This window comes from Nomascus leucogenys, chromosome 1a (genome assembly GCF_006542625.1).
Source record: "Nomascus leucogenys isolate Asia chromosome 1a, Asia_NLE_v1, whole genome shotgun sequence".
Lineage (NCBI taxonomy): Eukaryota > Metazoa > Chordata > Mammalia > Primates > Hylobatidae > Nomascus > Nomascus leucogenys.
The window spans coordinates 75,474,819-75,496,963 of NC_044381.1; positions in this window are offsets into that span (position 1 = coordinate 75,474,819).

A 22,145-nucleotide genomic window follows, 5' to 3' on the forward strand; every position below is an offset into this window, starting at 1 on the left:
AATCTGGGCACTGCTTAGCTGGCCTCTCTGCTCAGAGTCTCACAAGGTTGAAATCACAGAGTCAGCTGGGGCCAGAGTATCACCTGAGGCTCAAGATCCTCTTCAATTTCATGTAGCGGTTGGCAGGATTCATTTTTTGGCAGCTATAGAATTCATGGCAGTTTGCTACTGCAAATCCAGTGTCTCTGAACTTTAGACTCCTTTTAAAGGGCTTGTCAGATTGGGTCAGGTCCACCCAAAATAATCTCTCTTAGATTAATTTAAACTCAACTGACTAAGGACCTTAATTACATTGGGAAAATCCCTTCATTGCAATATAATATAACATACTCATGAGAGTGATGCCCCATCACCTTTGCTGTATTCTACTAGTTAGAAGGGATATCTGCACTCCCATGTTTATTGTAGCACTATTCACAATAGCCAAGATATGGAATCAACCTAAGTGTCCTCCATGGTTGAATGGATAAAGAAAGTGTGGTATATATAGACAATGAAATATTACTCAGCCATAAAAAAGTATGAAATCCTGTCATTTGCAGCAACATGGATGAAACTGGAGGCTATTATGTTAAGTGAAGTAATCCAGGCACAGAAAGACAACTATCACCTGTTCTCACTCACGTGGGAGCTAAAAAGTGAATCTCATGGAGGTAGAGAGTAGAATGGTCAGGCATGATGGCTCACATCTACAATCCCAGCACTTTGGGAGGCTGAGGCAGGCAGAGTGTTTGAGTCCAGGATTTTGAGACCAGCTTGGGCAATATAGTAAGACCTCTACAAATAATTTTTCTTTTTTTTTTTTTGAGATGAAGTCTCACTCTGTTGCCAGGCTGGAATGCAGTGACGCGATCTTGGCTCACTGCAACCTCCACCTCCCAGGTTCAAGCGATTCTCCTGCCCCAGCCTCCCGAGTATCTGGGACTATAGGTGCATGCTGCCACACCCAGCTAATTTTTGTATTTTTAGTAGAGATGGGGTTTCACCATGTTGGCCAGGATGGTCTCAATCTTTTGACCTTGTGATCTGCCCACCTCGGCCTCCCAAAGTGCTGGGATTACAGGTGTGAGCCACTGCACCCGGGCATCTCTACAAATAATTTTTAAAAATTAGCCAAGTGTGGTAGTACATGCTTGCAGTCCAAGCTACTTGCGATAAAAATCAGTTATACTGGTTATCTGGTCTTTCAAAATGATATAATCAGAATAATTATTCTGGCTATATTAATGTGCCTTAATCAGTTTTCTAGTATTCTGTCTAATATTATGCCACTGATATTTTTCTTTTTCTTTTTCTTTATACAGACAGGGTTTTACTGTGTTGCCCAAGCTGGTCTTGAACTTCTGGTGTATTAGTCCATTTCACACTGCTGATAAAGACGTACCTGAAACTGGGCAATTTATAAAGGAAAGAGGTTTAATTTACTCACAGTTCCACAAGGCTGGGGAGGCCTCACAGTCATGGCAGAACACAAAGGAAGAGCAAAGAAACATCTTACATGGCAGCCATCAAAGAGAGAATAAGAATCAAGCAAAAGGGGTTTCCCCTTATAAAACGATCAGCTCTTAAGAGACTTATTCACTACCACGAGAACAATACGGGGGGAGCCGCCCCCATGATTCAATTATCTCCCACCAGGCCCCTTACGCAACACATGGGAATTATGGGAGCTGTAATTCAAGATGAGATTTGGATGGGTACACAGCCGAACCATATCACCTGGGCTCAAGCAATTGGCCCACCCCAGCCCCCCAAAGAGCTGGGATTATAGGTGTGAGCCAAGTGCCTGGCCTTACTGGTATTTTTCTGATAAATAAATTTTTTCAATATGGTCTTATTAAATTAAATTTTTTTTTGAGACAGGGTTTCCAAGCTGGAGTACAGTGGCATGATCTTGACGCACTGAAGCCTTGACCTCCCAGGCTCAGTGATCCTCCCACTTCAGCCTCCTAAGTAGCTGGGACTACAGATGCATGACCCCACACCGGGCTAACTTTTTGCCTTTTTTGTAGAGACAAGGTTTTGCTGTGTTGCCCAGGCTATAAATTAATTTTTTACATATAATTGCTCAACTCATTTTAAAGATTGCATTTTAGGGTTATAATACATTTTGAAATTGTTATCACCTTTAGTTGATTCTTGTCTGAGAAAATAACTCTGTACAGGTGCTGAAGCACTTGGTAAACTCAGAACAAATTCTGCTAAAAAAATACGCATTTTCAATTTAATGTTTTATTTGAATTTTCACAAATGAAATATTTAATTTTCAAATTGAATACTTCACCACAAATATTTTCACAAGTGCCATATTTTTGTCTCTATTTAAAGTAAATATTTCAAGCTGGGCACGGGGGGTCATGCCTGTAATCCCAGCACTTTGGGAGGCCGAGGTGGGTGGATCACTTGAGGCCAGGAGTTCAAGACCAGCCTGGCCAACATGGCAAAACCCCGTCTCTACTAAAAATACAAAAATTAGCTGGGCCTGGTGGCACACGCCTGTAATCCCAGCTACTTGGGAGGCTGAGGCAGGAGAATCACTTGAACCTGGGAAGTGGAGGTTGCAGTGAGCTGAGATCGTCTCACTGCACTCCAGCGTGGGCAACAGAGTGAGACTTCATCTAAAAAAGTGAAAAATAGGCCGGGTGCGGTGGCTCACGCTTGTAATCCCAGCACTTTGGGAGGCCGAGGCAGGCGGATCACGAGGTCAGGAGATCGAGACCACGGTGAAACCCCGTCTCTACTAAAAATACAAAAAAATTAGCCGGGCGTGGTGGCGGGCGCCTGTAGTCCCAGCTACTCGGAGAGGCTGAGGCAGGAGAATGGCGTGAACCCAGGAGGCGGAGCTTGCAGTGAGCCCAGATTGCGCCACTGCACTCCAGCCTGGGTGACAGAGTGAGATTCCGTCTCAAAATAAATAAATAAATAAAATAAAATAAAATAAGGAACAGGGACTAAAAATGAAGTAACTTGCACAAAGTTATACAGCAAGTAAATGACAAAGCCAGGATCTAGCCCTGGCTGGCTATTTGGCCTTCAATCCCTCCTCTTATCTACTACACGTGATTGTCTGATTTTTTATATATATTTTAATTTTGTTATTTTTTATATTTATTTATTTAGAGACAGAGTCCTGCTCTGTTGCCCAGGCTTGAGTGCACTGATGTGATCTCAGCTCACTGCAACCTCCACCTTTTGGGTTCAAGCAATTCTCGTGCCTCAACCTCCCGAGTAGCTGAGACTGCAGGCATACACCACCACACCCAGCAAATTTTTGTATTTGTAGAGATGGGGTTTCACTGTGTTGCCCATGCTGGTCTCGAACTCCTGACCTCAAGTGATCCATCCACCTTGGCCTCCCAAAGTGCTGGGATTATAGGTGTGAGCCACGGCACCCGGCCTGATTGCCTGATTCATGAGTGATGTTAGAGTCATAGGTTTTTTTTTTGTTTGTTTTTGTTTTTGTTTTCTGCTCTCTCTCTTTTTAAACAGAAGAACTCTCCTTTTTAAAAATAAACTTTTATGTGGAACACCGAAAAATAAAAATAATAAAAGCGGACCTGTTCTGGATGAAGATTATGGGGACAGGGCAGAAGAATGAGAATTCAGACTGTCGCTGCTGTAGGTGGCAGAAGTTGAATCAATAGATCCTTGCTCCCAAACACCCTCTGGCTTCTTCTCCTCAGTTCCCACTGCATTGTGCCTTGCACTCTGTGCAAAGGCTCTAGAAAGAGCTGGGGTAGAAGCCTGGAAAACTAGAGAACAAAGTGGCTAGGTCAGCACTAGGGAGGAGGGCTGAGTCCTAGGAGAATGGCCCAGGACTCTTTCAAGCTATAGCCCCAAAGTGTGTGTTTTGGGACAATCTCCTACCCTTTGATAACTGATAACTGATGCTGTGGCAATCTTCTGTGGCTAATCGGGGAGAGTCTTATGGAGGGAGGAGGGGGAGGTTGAAGGCATATTGAAAACATGGAGATGCGGCTGGGTGTGGTGGCTCACGCCTATAATCCCAGCACTTTGGGAGGCTGAGGCAGGCGGATCACCTGAGGTCAGGAGTTCGAGATCAGCTCTACTAATAATACAAAAATTAGCTGGGTGTGGTGGCACGCACCTGTAGTCCCAGCTACTCGGGAGGCTGAGGAATGAGAATCTCTTGAACCCTGGAGGTGGAGGAGGTTGCAGTGAGCCGAGATCGCGCCATTGCACTGCAGCCTGGGCGACAGAGAGAGACTCTGTCTTAAAACAACAACAACAACAACAACAACAAACAAAAACAAAAACAAACAAACAGAGAAACAAAAGGCTGGGCGCAGTGGCTCATGCCTGTAATCCCAGCACTTTGGGAGGCCGAGGCGGGTGGATCACGAGGTCAGGAATTCAAGACCAGCCTGGCCAGTGTGGTGAAACCCCATCTCTACTAAAAATAAAAAAGCTGGGCGTGGTGGCGCGCACTTGTAATCCCAGTTACTTGGGATGCTGAGGCAGGAGAATAGCTTGAGCCTGGGAGGCGGAGGTTGCAGTGAGCTGAGACTGTGCCACCGCACTCCAGCCTGGGACAGAGTGAGACTCCGTCTTAAAAAAAAAAAAAAAGAAAGAAAGAAAACATGGAGATGCTTTGCATCTCCCCATACTTCTTCCTCCTGCCTCCTGCCTTGACCACACTATTTGGAGCCACAGACAATACCAGAGAGAAACCTCACAGCTCTCAGGCTGATGGTATGTATCCATCCATTTGAGCATCCAATGAAGTTAAGGTCCCACAGATTTCTAATGACTACTAAGGCAGCAGTGGGGAAATTGCTTTCTAGTGCAGCCATTATTTCACTGTCTCCTAAAAGACCAGAGTAAATTATACACCTCCTCCTCTCCCCCAAAAACCTGTCCAAAGTGGCCAGATTCAAAGGCTAGGCCTCCAGATCAGTGCCCAGAGTGTTTTGTTTCAGAGTCCTGGAGTGGAGCGGTTCCTGAAGTCATTTCACTTCATCTTGCAACCCCTCTAATTCCTAGCCCTCACCAGTCAGCTAGTGTTTTAGAGATCACTTGCTCAAGGCCAGTCTAGGGGCCGATTTTACTCAGCTACTCCCCCAGGTCTCTTTTCACTGTCCTCTGCTTTGCATTGTTAATTTCCTCTCTGAAGGTGCATTTTAACTTTGTTAGCAGGTCTGACACTGGCTGCTTGCAAAGAGCAGCAGTTCCTGAGTGCCAACTGGGTGCCAAGCCCTGTGCTAGGCATGAGACACAAAGGCAAATGACCCTCTTTCTAACCTCAGAGTGCTCACTGTTGTCTAGTAGGGAGGCAGTCTCGACAAACACATTGTTACACCAAGGTGTGATATCGTCCTGTAATTGGCAAAGGATGGCTGTAGGGTACTAGTGGAGCAGAAGGATGCCTGAGTCTGCTCTGGAGAAGCAGGGGAAGGCTTTCTGGGTGAGGCAACGTCGAGCTAGGACTTGGAAGGAAAGAAATTGCTTCTAGGGATATATAGATCGGGTTGGAAGAAAACCCTTATCAAGCGTTTTGTGGGCATTATGCGATATTTAAGGCACTGGGCCGTGTTACAAAGAGAGAGGCCCTGGTTTCCTATTTCTACTTTTCTACCTACAGGGCAATCAAAAATCTGTAGTTTGGAATTTGATCTTCGCTTCCTTCAAATTCTCTCCCCTAACCCCCCACCACGAAACTCCTTGACAATCAGTGCTTTTTAAAATTTCACTTTCCCCTTTTTGCTACCCCACCTCACCCACAGGGACAAATATAGTGCCTTGGGAGCTGAATTGAATAATGAAAGGGTAAAATGGGAAATAAAAGTTAGAAAGTAGCTGGGCCAGACCGTGGAGAGTCTTCAATGTCAGGCTACGAAATCTGGGCTTTAGTCGGTAGCAGAAGTGACCATCTTTTGTGGACTAGAATTTAACAGACAGGTCAGAGCTAGAGATATGGTTTGGGTTGTCATCAGCTTGCTGATGAAGAATTAGTTGAAAGTAGCTAAATGGTAAACTTCTCAGAGAAAGGAGAACTAGAAAAGAAATGGGAGCTGTAGGTAGTCATGAGGATACCACAATTAGAGAATAGAACCAGAAAAGCTTATCTTTAGAAAACCTATCTAAAACTTCAACTTCCACATCTGTATGTGGATATTAATAGCACCACCTAGCTTAGCTGTTGTGAAGATTCACTGAAATAATGCAAGAAAAGTGCTTAGCACAGTAACTGGTGCAGAGCACTTAATAAATATTACTCTTCGTTACTATTATTAGAAAGAGTGATCATCTCTTTTTGCACTGGGATAAGGTCAACTAATGTAGAAATACTAATTGTTAATATATGCATCGATGATTTGTTGCCCGGTAACTATGATTTCTGAAGTGCCAAACTCATTTCAGTGTTTGCCTTTTAATTAAAATGGGTATTTCGGCATTTTAAAATTCATTTCTGAAGGAACCCCCTACTGAGCTGCAGCATCTCAGGCACAGCAGGGGTATACTACCATTTTTAAAAAGCTAGCTAACAATTAATGTCATAATTTTATATTTATCCTGCTAATTACGAATAAGACAAACCCCAGTTTGTCCAAGACTGTACAAACAAACAAAGAAGCCTCAGCACAGAGAGGCAGGTTACTTGCAAATTTGCATATTAATTACTGTTTACTGCCTTTGCCCCTGCGGCTGATTAAGAGCATAACTATCAAAGAGTACAACTTATACAGGGGCTCCGATTGTCTGGTAGAAGGAGACAACCTGTAATGCAGCCTGCTACTCTCTGAGCTGGCAATGAGAAGGCCGCTGTGCTGACTACTGATTACCTGACCAGAGGAAACAGTCTATGCCCACAGCTCAAAAGATCACTACGTGAATAACCATGAAGATTTCTGCCACACATTTGAATAAAGTACAACAGACAACAAAGACAGTCCTAGAGATTCTCACTCCAAGAAGACCACCTTTGCTTTAGGGTACTTTGGAGGGAGCAGTATTATTCTTGATATGTGCAAGACAACAACAACAACATATATGCATATATTTATACTTTGAAAAGTTATGTATGCATTCAAATTAAACGCGCCACAGTGCCTTAGATGGGAAGAATTTCCTAAGGGTCATGAACCTGCTTGCTTTCTTAAGACCTGGCACCAATTCCCTGGGAGGACAGGGTATGCTAAAAGGAACTACCTATAACCCAGTCCTCAGTTTCCTCCTAGAGCTGTTGGACTGATTGTGATGCTGGGGAAGTCTAGGGTGTACTGGAGAATTTTAACTTGTCTGTAATTGGAGACCAAAAAATCACATTAATTGATTTAAGGACACTAACCCTAAAATAAACTCTTTGTACTCACAATGTGGAGAAGCAAAAGCAGCCTCCTCCTGAGATGAAGTTCCGTCCAACAAAATCCTTGATGGAAGCAGGAAGAAAATCAATGGAAAAAATTTAATCCTGACATAAGCATAATACATTATGCATGATAATCTTCAGAATTTGAAAGCCACTTAAAGGCAATCATCTGAAAAAGCAGTGGCTGGCTTACAAGGTGACTTTTCAGCTTCCTGTGGTTGTGTGAAAAATATTTAGGAAGTATAGGAGTGTAAAAACAGAGCAAGTCCTCTCTGTTTCTAATCTCTGAAATAACAAAATGAATACTTTCACATACTGTCTCAATAACCACTCCTTGGGAAATTTCATGGTAATATAATAATGATGATACATAACAATGATCGAGTGCTTACCTTGTGCCAGGCACTTGATATACACGATCTCATTTAATCCTCTCAGCGAGGAAGGTGATATTTTTTATGCCCATGAAGAACAATAGAAGAGCTCAGAGAGACTAAGAAGCCTGCCCAAGACCACAGAGGGGGACATGGCCTTTAGCCCCTTAAGGGTTCACTGAAAAATCACTGACATGAGGCAGATTGATTAATTGGAGAAAAGACATACAAATTTATTTAATGTGTTTACATGGGAGCCTTCAGGATGAAGATCTAGCCAGGTGCTGTGGCTCACGCCTGCAATTCTAGCACTTTGGGAGGCTGAGGTGGGAGGATCATTTGAGGCCAAGGAGTTCGAGACCAGTCTGGGCAACATGGTAAGACCTTGTCTTTACTAAAAAGAAGAAAAATTAGCCGGGCGCGGTGGCTCAAGCCTGTAATCCCAGCACTTTGGGAGGCCGAGGTGGGCGGATCACGAGGTCAGGAGATCGAGACCATCCTGGCTAACACGGTGAAACCCCGTCTCTACTAAAAATACAAAAAAAAATTAGCCGGGCGTGTTGGTGGGTGCCTGTAGTCCCAGTTACTCAGGAGGCTGAGGCAGGAGAATGGCGTGAACCCGGGAGGCGGAGCTTGCAGTGAGCCGAGATCGCGCCACTGCACTCCAGCCTGGGGGACAGAGCAAGACTCCGTCTCAAAAAAAAAAAAGAAGAAAAATTAGCCTGGCATGGTGGTGTGCACCTGTGACCCCAGCTACATGTGGGACTGAAGAGGGGGGGATCATTTGAACTCAGGAGTTTGAGGCTGTAGTAGGCTATGACCACCACAGCACTCCAGCCCGGGCAACAGAGCAAGACCCTGTCTTAAAAACAGACAAAAACAAACAGAAAGACTGAAGACCCCAAGATACAAAAGCAATTGTCCATTTTTGTGCTTAGGTTTAACAAAGTATGGATAGCTGTGTAGAAATATCTAATATGATCGGACAAGCTGGACATGATGGCACACATCTGTAAATCCCAACACTTTGGGAGGCTGAGGCAGGTGGATCACTTGAGCTCAGGAGTTTGAGACCAGCCTGGGTAACATGGAGAAACCCCATCTCTACAAATACAAAAAAATTTAGCTGGGAACAGTGGTGCATGCCTGTAGTCTCACCTACTTGGGAGGTGCATGGGGGAGGATCACCTGAGCCCAGGAGGTCGAGGCTGCAGTGAGCTGAAATTACACCCCTGCACTCCAGCCGGGGCCACAGAGTGAGACCCTATCTCAAAAAATAAATAAACAAATAAATAAAAAAATAAAGTGTATGATCTAATGCTAATAAAATGCATAGGGAAACCCAGCAAGGCTTCTCTGTTGAGATTCATCTTGGCCCCTCTGAGCAAGTATTCCTTCTTTCTGGGTGTGGGTAGGGCCCTCCCTGGAATGGGGGGTCTTTTTTTTTTTTTTTTTTTGAGATGGAGTCTCGCTCTGTCCCCCAGGCTGGAGTGCAGTGGCGTGATCTCAGCTCACTGCAAGCTCCGCCTCCCGGGTTCACGCCATTCTCCTGCCTCAGCCTCCTGAGTAGCTGGGACTACAGGTGCCCACCACCACGCCCGGCTAATTTTTTGTATTTTTAGTAGAGACGGGGTTTCACTGTGTTAGCCAGGATGGTCTCGATCTCCTGACCTCGTGATCCGCCCGCCTCTGTCTCCCAAAGTGCTGGGATTACAGGCGTGAGCCACCGCGCCCGGCCGGAATAGGGGTCTTATGACCTACAATCCAACAAAGTTGGTCAGATAATTTCTTTATGGCTAGTTTTTACATAAAATCTTTTTAGGTTTTATGACTAGTTTTGGGGAAAAGCTGTTTTGTTTTGTATGACCCACCTTGGGGAAAAAAGATTCTGGTTTCTATGGCTGGCCTGGGGGAGAATGGGACTAAGAGACAGGAGAACGGGAGAAGGTGGTCAGAAAAAAACCCTTTGCTTCTGAAGCTGCTGCTGAGGCCTTCATTTTGGGGCATTGTTTTCTGAACCCCAGTATTACAAAGGTAGAAAGTGGCAGAGCCGGAATTTGAACCCAAGCTCTCTGACTGTGTAGGCCACTTTGCTGTGCTATTTCTCATTTTAGGCATTAAGATACAGGTTTAGTTTCCTAATGCCTCATAGTGTGTTGTAAAGTTAGGATTCTATTCCAGCTTTCTGCACTCCCAAACTGATTCTTTTTATATCCTTCCTAGTGCTGCCTCTTTTAATTATAACTGAGCATTCAATTTAAAAATATCATGGTATCTTAGGGCAGAAGTCAGTGAATTGCCGTCTACTTATTTTTTTTAATTTTTTTATTTTTTGAGATGGAGTCTCACTCTGTTGCCCAGGCTGGAGGGCAGTGGTGTGATCTCGGCTCACTGAAACCTCTGCCTCCCGTGATCAAGTGATTCCCCTGCCTCAGACTCCTGAGTAGCTGGGATTATAGGTGCACGCCACCACGCCTGGCTAATTTTTGTATTTTTAGTAGAGACAGGGTATCACCATGTTGGTCAGGCTGGTCTCGAACTCCTGACCTCATGATCTGCCCGCCTTGGCCTCCCAAAGTGCTAGGATTACAGGTGTGAGCCACCGCGCTTGGCCCCTTCTACCTCTTTTTATAAATAAACTTTTATTGGAACATACCCATGTTCTCTTGTTACTTGTCTGTAGCTACTTTTGTGCTACAATGACAGAGTTGAGTAGTTGTGACCAAGACTGTAGGGTACGCAAGCCTAAAATATTTACTATTTGGCCATTTACAGTAAAAGTTTGTTGACTCTTGACTGAGAGGAAACATTTCCTTCATTTTTCCTAGCTAACCTGTGGTCCAGTTCTTCAAGAGCAACATCTTTGAGCAAGAGAATTGATGTAGTGATGACTAGCCTGGCTAGCAGCTTATTTTAAATCTGAGAGATTGTCTGGGGCCAGGAAAAGTAGCCAGGCGATCACAAGGAGAGAGGGCTGTGGGTGGCTTCTTCAGCGCTGTCTCGCTATCTCTTCCTGGACTCCCAAGAAATTACTGTTCCCTGCTGCATCCCCAGGACCTTGAACACTGCCTGCGATATCATGGGCACTCAGTAGGTAACTGTTGAATTAATAATCAAATATCTTTGATTTTTGATTATTTGTCTATGAATTCTGCCTCCAGTCAGTCTTCCCTCAAATGGCACCTCTAACCCATTCACCGGATTATGCTCCGTAAATCACCCTTTCCGTCCGTTGTTCCCTTGATCTAGACCTCTTCCAACAGTTTGTCCTTCATGTCTCCCAGGACGGAGTTCAAATAATGCTTTTGCCTGGCAGTTATGGTCTTGTCTCTGGCCCCTTTTCTTCACCCTACACACAGGAACTCATTTGCCTAAGCAACACTTTCTATTTTTTCAAGACTTAACTCCTGACCATTTGACCACTCAGGGAGGTAGGGTTTGCTAGGTGGGCCGGATCACAGACGGCTTTGGAAGAGAACAGCTGTGATCAAAACAATGCTTATGATATGCAAAAGAACCTGTAGGAGGGAGAGACTAGGAGCTAGGAGGCCAATTAAGAGTCTATTTGAGGTGATAATTGTGTAGACAAGGGCAATGAGAATAGAGAGGAAGGGACAAATTGGAGATATTTGAAAGGAAGCATCTTCAGGAATTTGATAAATTAGTGACCTGGGGGATTAAAAAAGAGGTAAAAGGAACAGGAAGAACAAGAATTTTAGTGTAAGGACTAACAGATTGTGTTATCATTGATAAAAATAGGTGCTTTGGGAAGAGAAGCAGGATAGGGGGTGAGAGAAAGTGAAGGGTATTTGGAAATAGTATTGGGACTATCCTATGACACTTTAGGAGCCTATATAGAATAGGACATGAGGCATTCGTGTCAATTTTGAGGTCAGGGCTAGAGATCTTGCTCTAATGAGACTGGCTTTTTAATCCATTCACTCAATAAACACTTATTTGAGCAAGTGCAGTGTGCGAGGCACTGTTCTAGGCCCTTGAGGTATATTAGTGAACAAAACAAGATCCCTGCCTTTGGGGAGTTTGCATTCTAGCAGATGAGACAGGCAATTAACAACGAATATAATAAATAAATGATATGGTGTAATAAGGCACTATGGAAAAAAGACAAGTTGAGGTAAGGTGGCCGGAGCCTATGGAAGCTGGGTGAGGCCTTTGCAGACAACACCCAGAGCTTTTTTCTACAATCACTGGTTTGTTATTTATCTTCTGACCAAGGTGACAGAAGAAATTATGGAGCCCTGGCTACTGTGTGATATTTTAATAAAGATTCCTCTGTATGCCACATCTGGAGGCAATTTGAAAAAAAAGGAAACTTCTTGTGGTTCCCATTTCCTGAATGAGTAGCACAGTGCTCAGATGAAATTCAGATGAGAGAAATTCAGATGAGTCGAGGCTGATAATTTGCAGCAATTTAAATGTCACTGCCTTTCCTAGAAGGAAGAGCTTTGTTTATAAACAGCTGGGTCAATAGGAAATGTAGCCTCATTACTCACATTCTTCTAACAGGATTCCAGTCTGAACGCAGAGTAGAAGGGATGCATAAAAGACTGAAACATCGTCACATGGCTTTGGACTTTTGTTCTTTCTGATGACCTGGGGGAAAGGTAAAAGAGCTATTTTTAGAGGCTGGGCGCCGGGACTCAACGCCTGTAATTCCAGCACTTTGGGAGGCCGGGGTGGGTGGATCACCTGAGGTCAGGAGTTCAAGACCAGCCTGACCAACATGGTGAAACCCTGTCTCTACTAAAAATACCAAAATTAGCCGGGCGTGATGGCAGGTGCTTGTAGTCCCAGCAACTTGGGAGGCTGAGGCAGGAGAATCACTTGAACCCAGGAGGCGGAGGTTGCAGCGAGCCGAGATGGCGCCATTGTACTCAAGCCTGGGCAACAAGACCAAAACTGTCTCAAAAAAAAAAAAAAGCTTATTTTATGTTCTTTTGGAAGATAAATTGGACAGGATGACGACTTTTGGTAAAGACCAAAACCTTGGGCGATTACCTGGTGATATACAGGAACAAACACTGTATGTATCTGTATTCTTCCCTGCTTGAGTTATTAACAAATAAGTCCTTGCGTGGGTCACATGCTAAACTGCTCTCGGTTTTCTGTGTTTCTTCTACAGGAGCTAGTGTGCCAAGGATCCTCTTTCATTTCTATTGCCTTCCATAGCCAAGATGCTTATTGGGGGTCTTCAAAGGAGTGGGGATATTCCAAAGGGAAGGAGGGTGGAACGGGTTGGGTGACGTCATTTGGATGTCAGAAGACACAACTGGTATAGATACAAGAGTGGTATGTGCTGTAATTCTAAATTGGGCTCAGCTCTATTAAAAACAGAAACTGAGGCTCGGTGCGGTGGCCCACACCTTTGGGAGGCCGAGGCGGGCGGATCACGAGGTCAGGAGATCGAGACCATTCCAGCCAACATGGTGAAACTCCATCTCTACTAAAATAGAAAAAATTAGCCAGGCATGGTGGCATGTGCCTGTAATCCCAGCTACTGGGGAGCCTGAGGCAGGAGAATCGCTTAAACCCAGGAGGCGGAGGTTGCAGTGAGCCGAAATTGAGCCATTGCACTCCAGCCTGGGTGACAAAGTGAGACTCCTTCTCAAAAAAGAAAAAATCCAAAAACAGAAACTGAATTCCTTCATGTAGAAATGAGCTAAAAAGGGAAGGAAAAGGTGTGCATGGAAGCTCGGGGCTCTTTTTCTGTGTTGGTTTTTCTAAGCCAGTGACATCCCCCAGGTGCACGGTGCAGCGTGATGCATACAGGGACACCCCCCTTGGTGCAGCAGAACCAAGTTTTCCTCCCTCTGTTCTGACCGAAGAAGCTGCTGGCAGTTGGGAAGGTATGATCCAGCCTTCCTGGGAAGAGCCCAGTATCAGTCAGAATATATTTGGGTCTGCTGGGTACATGTTCAGCAGGACAGAAGGGCTTGGAGTTTGAACACTTTTTAACGTAAATATTTCTGTGCTCAGACAGGTGGGCTTGCACAGTTAGAAAAGCCCTCACCCTAGTGGACATGGTATTTGTTTCATATTTTAATGCTAGTGATTTCTACCCCTTCCTCCAATTCAACAAACATTTATTAAACTTCTTGGAGGTGCTTAGGACTCTGTGAGGTGCTTGGAATTATAACAAAGAGGTAAACTTGAATTAACTACAAACCAAAGTGAACCAATTGTTCAAGAATCTTCTTAGGAATTAATTCCATTACTGGGAGCAGTAAGAAAGTCACTCCTCATCCTCACACACACACGCAACACACACACGTGTTCAGGTAGAAAAGCCCTCTAGGTAAAACTAGGCAGGGATTTTGCACAGTGCCCGTAGGCCTTGCCTGGGCGACCCATGATGAAATGCTGATTAAGCTGCTTTGTGCTCCACAATGGACTGATGGGTCGTTCTCCGTTTCTCCTCAACTTCAAACGGGCTGAGCGGTCTGAGTTTGTTTTAACTCCACTGAGCCCAAATGCCTTTTGTCTTTATCAGACTTTATTCTTATCTTTTCAGAAATGGAAGTGTTTCTCTCTTTCCTGCTTCCTCACATTTTCCTATGAGGCACAAACTCACAAGAGACATGTCTGAAAGTGGAGCAGACAGGAAAAGCACCCATTTTGGTTTGTTTCTAAACGTCTATTTCTAGAATTTTCCAAGGTCAGTCCTTCTGGTGTGTCACAGACAGGGGATTCGATCTCAATCTACTTTGAAGGTGATTACATTAAATAAGTTTTTGTTGAGTATCTGCTTTGTATTGGGCTTCATTCTGAGAGAGTTAGAGATGATACAGAATTTATCCCTGCCCTTGGGGAGTTTAATTGAACAAGAGAGGCCACATTAATTAAGCTAAGAATTCACTTCTGAGTTTTTGAAGTCACATTCTTGGCTTCAGTGTTTCTATGTATAATGGCCGTAATTTTAATTTATGTAACATAGTGTTACATTAACTTTAGCCTAAAGCTGCCTCCTTGCATTTTTAAATAAATAGAGATGGAGTCTCACTATGTTGCCTAGGCTGCAGTGTAGTGGCTACTCACAGGTACAATCTCACTTCTGAACAGCACCACAGTTTTAACCTCCTTACGTATTTTAAGTTCAGCCTAAAGGTTTCTCCATATATAGTGAATCTTAACCTAACTGGATGTCCAAGCAGACTTGTAAATCACAGCAGATCAGTTTTAGTCAACCACAGGCAGCCAACTGTTTAAATCCTGTTCAAAAAGGCAAAAGCAAAGCTGTAACCAATCCCCCTGTTTCTGTACCTCTGTACCTCTGTTTCTCTTATCTGTATGGCACTTTCCTTTTTCTGTCCATAAATGTTATCTGACCATGTGGTAGCCCCAGGAGTCCCTCTAAACCTATTCTTGTTAGGGCAGTGTTGATCAAGTGGGGCGGGGCGCTGCCTGATTCAAGATTGTTCTTTGCTCAATAAAACTCTGTTAGGCTGGGCTCAGTCACTCATGCCTGTAATCCTAGCACTTTGGGAGGCCCAAGTGGGTGGATCACCTGAGGTCAGGAGTTTGAGACCAGCCTGGCCAACATGGTGAAACCCAGTCTCCACTAAAAATACAAAAATTAGCTGGGCGTGGTGGCGCATGCCTGTAGTCCCAGCTACCCAGAGGCTGAGCAAGACTCCACCCCCGTTCCCCCCCAGAAAAACTCTGTTAAATTTAATTTGTCCAAAGTTTTTCTTTTAACAATAGTAAATTTAGTTGTTCATGAAAAATGGCTCTGAAACACCCAAATAAAGGAAACAGAATCTAGACATTAGGGATGCTTTAACTAACAGGCAAGCTAATTTGGCTTAATGAGTTCTTTGCCGAGTACTTTGTTTACAGAGTTTCTCCCTGTCACCTAGGCTGGAGTGCAGTGGTGCAATCTCAGTAGCTCACTGAAACATCCACCTCCCGGGTTCAAGTGATTCTTCTGCCTCAGCCTCCCAAGTAGCTGGGATTACAGGCGTGGGCTATCACGCACAGCTAATTTTTGTATTTTTACTAGAGATGAGGTTTCACCATGTTCGCCAGGCTGGTCTCGAACTCCTGGCCTCAAGCAATCTGCCCACCTCGGCCTCCCAAAGTGCTGGGATTACAGACATGAGTCACTGCGCCCGGCCCAGACTCTATGGCTTTAGACATAAAGCATTCACCCAGTCTTGCCACTCACCTTGGAGAGTAAAGCTGCATTAGCAGTGGATCCAGCTCTCAAGAGCTCACTGTCTACAGAACAATGAAAAGCCCTCCGAGGGGCAGTAACTGGAGTCTTGTCCTGAGTGGCTGACAGAATAACTTCACTGCGTTATACTTTAGGGTATCTTTGTCTTCCCACACCATGATACATTGCAAAGATTGTGGGAAATCTTCTTGTGCTCTTTGGATGAAAGTGTGTTATATTAGGTCCATAAAAAGGTTTTGGATAAATTATAGAAAAAAAGATAATGATGACAATAATACCATCTAGCATTCATTGAGTGCTTATTATATGTCTGGCACTAAACTAATGATGAAAATACATCTCTAATCTGTAACTATCTTATATCTGGTAGTCCCAAAATTGTCAAAATATTCATTTCTAAATGGGGCCTGTTTATAATCTGCAATTGTTAATTTGGGTGATGGGATCATGGTGATTAATTATACCATTTTCCCTACTTTGGTGCTTTGAAATTTTCCCTAATAAGAGGCTAGGCAAAAAAGGAAGAGGCTAAGCTTCATAAACCATATTCCAGGATCTACTGTGTACCAAACCCTTCACATTAGCTGTCTGTGAATTAAGAGCAAGCCCATTTTACAAATGAGGCAGCTGAGGTTCAGGTTAAATTACTTGTTGAAAGAGTTGAACCCTGGCCAAAATTTATATTCTTCCCCATATACCCTGCTGCTGTTCTACTGGGCCATACGGTTTAAAGAACAGGACTCCTGTGTTTTATCTTGGCAGCACTGCAGTACCCAGATTTCTGTCCTTGAGTGAGTGGATGTACTTATAGCTCAAAATAAAGGTTGTTTTTTATTTTTTTAAATGTAATGTATATGCCTTATGAAAACTGTCAAGGCAATTATGGTGGCTAATGATAATTTTTATCTCATAAGAATGTCCTTGATTGTATATTCTATGTGTGAGTGTGTTTGTGCACATGTGTGTATAACATTTGGAACTTTGGGGGCCACCTCCCTCTTAGGTTGGTGGTGATTTAGGCACCATTTTATTGATGAGAAAAACAAGGCTGAGAGAGGGCAAAGTTGGCAAAACCAGTGTATGGTGAACATAATGGAGTGGCAGAATGTGGTGCATTAGGAGTTAATCCAAACTGGCGGGATTCCAAAATCTCTGTCTTTCCACCACCTCAGTAAGTGCCATGTTAGAATCGGATTCTTTCTTCTAAGAAGACAGCTTCTATTAAAGCCAAGAGTGGGTAAACCAAATTCCTCTATAGGACCAAACTGAACAGAAGCGAATTGTCCCATCTGTTGTCAAAAACCACCCTCCCGGACTTCAAAGCATCTCGGCTCAGGAGGGAGAAGTCCCTGGGCGGGGGCGGCCAGAGGGAGATGGAAATGGAGCCCCTAGGCTTCCTATCGGTCCCTTCAGGTCTCTGAGCCGCACGCAGCCACTGACTGTCATCCCAGCCAACTTCTCTTTGAATCTGAGGCTCTTCACGACCCCCATCCTTTCCCTTAGCCCAAACATACACTCTGGGCCCGACTTCTGTTTGAAGTGGATGTGCTACTCTTCACACTGCGCCCTGCGGAGGTGCCACGGGATTAGAGGAGGCGGCGCCCCGTGGGGCAAGGCGACCCGAGCCGGGCCAGAAGTGTGCGCTTTCAGCCTCTCCCGGGGTGATAATGGCATTCTAGGCTTTTCCACAGGGATCCCTAAGCCCCTGAGAGGTCTTAATTAAAGAGGCTGTGCGGGTCTTGGAGGCAAACACTGGCCAGGAAATCAGTACGGGAGCTTGTTGAGAGTTCTCGCCTGGCCTCAGAGAGGCTGGGTTCACAGGAGCAAAGGAGATGGAAAAGTTGGACCAAATGTCTATATCCTAAATCAAAAGCCTCCACTTTCATGTTAATAATGTAGGGATCTCCCACAAAATGTCACTTCATTGATCATTTCTGTATGCTATGTAGAAACGGCCAGAAAACCATACTGGAAATTGCTCATAGTACCATGGGTTGGAGTGATGCTTTCTCTTTCGGCTTTCTGGGATTATGCTGAGGAAAAGGTAGTACTAGATCAGTGCGGTAGTAAGTTATCTTAAAACTTATTTACATGTACTAGTTACTCCCTTTCAGTGGAAGATATTCAGATGAAATATTGAACTGTTTTGCTATACAGCAAGTATCTTCCTAAAGAAATTTCAAATGTGGCTTTAAGGAGGATAAATTTTTTTTTTTAAAAAAGATAATACAAAGTAAAATATAAGATCTCCTTCCCCAGAAAAAACTTAAGGATTATAAAGGTCAGTAATATATTTTTGTGATTTCATTTGAGTATGACTTTTTGGATACAATCATAGAATATATCTGCTTTTAAAATATTATTTTTGGCCGGGCGCGGTGGCTCACGCTTGTAATCCCAGCACTTTGGGAGGCCGAGGTGGGCGGATCACGAGGTCAGGAGATTGAGACCATGGTGAAACCCCGTCTCTACCAAAAAATACAAAAAATTAGCCGGGCGTGGTGGCGGGCGCCTGTAGTCCCAGCTACCCGGAGAGGCTGAGGCAGGAGAATGGCGTGAGCCCAGGAGGCGGAGCTTGCAGTGAGCCGAGATTGCGCCACTGCACTCCAGCCTGGGCAAGAGAGCGAGACTCCGTCTCAAAAAAAATATATATATATATATTATTTTGCAAATTGTAATAGTTTCACAATTTGTAAATGCACACATACACACTTATGTATGTGGTTACATAATTAGTGCCAGTTTACCTTCTAGACCATAAGCTCCATGAACGTAGGGACTATATCTGACTTGTTCACCACTGTATCCCCAGTGCCTGATATTAGGTACTCAATAAATATCTGTGAGTGAATATTCAAAGAGGTGCAATGTAATTATGATGGTACATATTTGTTTTTATCCCAGGAAAATACCTTTTTTAAGAAAATTAATATTTCAGTTATTAAGTATTCAGGTTATAAATTTAGATGTTGTTTTAAGAAAGCACTAATGTCTATATACAAAAATGTGATTGAAAAGATTCTATGAATTATGAAATCATATATGCAACTGTTTGCCAGGTTGTGAAATTAAATCTTATTTATTTATTTTTTTGAGACAGTCTCACTTTGTCGCCCAGGCTGGAGTGCAGTGGCGCGATCTCGGCTCACTGCAACCTCCACCTCCTGGGTTCAAGCGATTCTCCTGCCTCAGCCTCCTCAGTAGTTGGGATTACAGGTGCGTACCACCACGCCCGGGAAATTTTTGTATTTTTTAGTAGAGACGGGGTTTTGCCACGTTGGCCAGCCTGGTCTCGAACTTCCGGACTCAAGTAATCTGCCCATCTCAGCATCCCAAAGTGCTGGGATTACAGGCATGAGCCACCACGCCTGGCCTGAAATTAAAATTTTAAATAATTGGAGAAATGGTCCCAATAAAGCAGAGTAAGAGCAAAATCCACCTAATATAATTGGTTAAAGAAGCCACTTTTGTAATCCTAGTACTTTGGGAAGCCAAGGTGGGTGGACTGCCTGAGCTCAGGAGTTCAAGACCAGCCTGGCCAACATGGCAAAACTCATCTCTACAAAAAACATAAAAATTAGCCTGTAGTCCTAGCAACTTGAGAGGCTGAGGAAGGAGGATCACTTGAACCCGGGAAGTCATGGCTGCAGTGATCTGAGATCGTGCCACTGCACTCCAGCCTGCGTGACACAGTAAAACCGTGTCTCACAAAAAAAGCCACTTGTCTCTGAAACACTTTTAAATTTTGCTTTGAAATGAAATCCTTTCATTGTATTAGTACCACAGTATGTGGCTCTAGGTATTTGCACACGTGGAACTCTGCACCTTCCATCTGTAAAGATGACCGGTAGAAATGGCAGAGCTAAGGAACAAAAGTCTGAGGCTGGTGAAGACTTAATCACCTTAATCAGTGATTATGACGGTGGGGAATGCAACTCACTTCCTGACATTCTAGAATCTTTGGAATCCACAGTGCTCTGCACGAGGAAGCAGGAGCCTCCTGAAGAACTTACCACCACGCTTCATGGAATCACCCTGGCCTTCTTCAACAAAAACCTCTTTAACAGCACTAAAACACAGCTAAAAGGTAACCTTTTCATGTAGGATGGTTTATTTGGTAGTGTTTGGTTGTGCACCAGAGAGGATGGAAGGAGTTGTTTCATAGCGTTTCAAACAAGACCAGCATTGTCAAACATTTGCTGTTTCTTCTGCTATTCCCCTATTCCCTTCTGCCCTCAAAAGATGTTTAAAATTTTCAGGGCCATGATGTTGCCCCGCTTTGGTACCAAGTTTCTTTTTTCTTGATCTTTTGTTTCAATGTCTGCTTTCTTTCCCCTGTGTGCTCACTGAAGCCTGGTTGTGGGGTCAAGCTATAATTAGTTTATATATGAAGTTTAATTCACTGTGGCTTTTTTGGCATTAGACTCAAATGGGCTTTGATGTCTGGCTGGGGCTTTGATCCCAGACCCTCGAATGGTGGTCATCACTCTAGCTCAAAGGATTGCCCTTTACTCTTTTCCTCCTATTCGGAGACAGCTTTTCCCAATTACATCATTTGTGTTTGTTTGGCCATAAAAGCTGCAAGGCATCATTTTGTTGCTTTGCTTGATGGCAAAATGTGCAACTGATGCTCCTTACTTTGCTTGGCTGCAATAGAATGTTCACCTCTGGACAAGGCATTTGTAGAAAGATGCTCAGACTTTGGTGGGGGTGCTGTTAGGAGCTGTTCTGCCTAAGGACAAAGCATCAGACTGTGTGATATGAGGGACATGCTCTGGCTCTGCCCAGGAAAGATCTTCAAGCGTAAGTTAACGCCACTGTAATATATTCAGCCAAGACTCTTTTTCATGCTGGCAACTTTATCTTACTCTCCAGATCATCCAGGCAGCAGGTCCACCCCATCGTTAGTGGTACACTTTCTGAGTGTCAATTAACAGTCTTTCTGAGAAGACAGGCGTGTCCAGGGAAAGCAAAAGAACTAACTAGGGCTGAACAACATTAGAAAGGAGATAATGAAATACCACTAGTGGAGGAAGAAGTACCAGCACCTGCTTTAAAAAGAAAGGGAAAGAAAAATCAAAACAGTAGGGGGAAGTGAGATTCTGTTGGCAACAGAAGGGAGCAGTAGGCGATCAGTTTCAACTGCTTCCGGAATACCTGCAACAAAAACAAAGAATCAAAGAGGAAAGAACATCCAGAGAACTAGACTGGAGGGGAGAAAATTTGGCTGCTTGCTTAAAAAGAGAATAGGGGCAACCCAGGCTGTCTCACTTAATCTGATAACATTGGGTGTTTTCCTGGAAAAACAATTACAGCATTGAGCTCCTTGCTTCTAACTTCATTTGACAGCCCAAGTTTGTTTTAATTGGCATGTGAATGAACAGCATTATTTATTAATGTGTAATGGATACTTTGGAAAGCATAACCTTTTTTCCTATTCGTGACCATTTTATTGGCGGAACCATCTGAATATATTAGTTTTAATATTTAAACTTGCTAAGAACACTTTTTCATGGAGATATACAAGCTGTTATGGCAAATGGCTTGCTTTGGACTAATGAGCCAGCTCAAAGTGGCATTTGGTGAGGAGGGGGGTTGGGAGGGTGGGGAGGTTTGGAGACATAGCGACTTGTCTGCCTGCCTTAAGATTTATTAGTAGTGTTTAAAAATGTGTTTCAGCTTTTTTCTCTCCCTCAACTATACAAATATAGTTGTCGAAGCGTGACATAACACAGGCCACCAATAATAGACTCCACCCAGCCAGAGGAACCTAATTCAGAGCTAGAAAGCAAGAAGCTTGTTTAGAAATGAGCAGAATGAAACAATGACAGAGGACATGGGTGAGTGGCATTTGGCAAGCAGGATAAGTCACTATTCTTTCGTGCCTTACTAAAATTAGGGAGGAAAATTAGTTCCTATATTATAAAGTAGTGTTTGGCAACAGCAGGCATAAAGAATAGATAACCTGAAGAGAATCGATTTTGTATGCTTGTGAACACCTGACCATAATTCCATTTTTAGAGCTAATATACAACCTTGTTAATTATGAATTAAGTTTGTAGTTCTTTCATGTCTGTGGGAGGCAGCAATGGGGAGGAAAGTGAAAGGTGGCAAGGGAGTTCTTTTGTTTTTGTTTTTTGGTAAATGTCAACTTAATTCTATTTGTAGTAGAGACTAAATGGGTACTATTAAGTTTAAAAGTATGTTAATGAAAAACAATTTACAACCAATCTATATTCTCGAGTCT